Source organism: Ananas comosus, linkage group 18 (genome assembly GCF_001540865.1).
Source record: "Ananas comosus cultivar F153 linkage group 18, ASM154086v1, whole genome shotgun sequence".
NCBI lineage: Eukaryota > Viridiplantae > Streptophyta > Magnoliopsida > Poales > Bromeliaceae > Ananas > Ananas comosus.
The window spans coordinates 1,018,470-1,019,139 of NC_033638.1; positions in this window are offsets into that span (position 1 = coordinate 1,018,470).

Below are 670 nucleotides of genomic sequence, written 5' to 3' on the forward strand. Positions count from 1 at the left end.
TGTTTAGAAATCAAATTTCATATATTTTTGATATTATTCTCTTATCAATCGAGTGGACACAAAAATGAACGGCTGAAAATGAATATTCTTTAAAAAATGATGATAGGAGTTTTGTAGTCAAGATCAAGAGTATAGATCTTATTTTAAATACTTTAAAGAATTTTCTAACAAAAAATCAATTGATTTGGATATCTTTACGCCGTTAAACGAGAAAACGTCTCATATCGACCATTAAAATTATAAATTTTGAAACCCTTTGATCATTAGGCAAATGATGTCGAACAGATTTGAAATTTGATTTCTATATATTTCAAGTGGCATAGATCATGTTCAACGATTCCGATCGTCGATTTGGAGACTCTATCATCGAAAACAAATGGGTGGCAACGGAGTCCATTTGCTTTCGATAGTATTCTAGCTCAACTCTGCGTTTGGTGCTATCAAGTTTTCCGCCGTTAGATTTATCTCTTTTATCATTTTCATCCGTTCGATTATACTATTTAACTAACCACCCACTCAACTCTAGAAGACCAACATCATCCTAACCGTATATCTTTTAATCCAAGGGTAAAAAACTTAATAGCACCAAGTCATTGGTGCTATTAATAGTATTCCAGCCTAGTTCTATATATATATATATATATATATATATATATATAAGAAAAGTGTC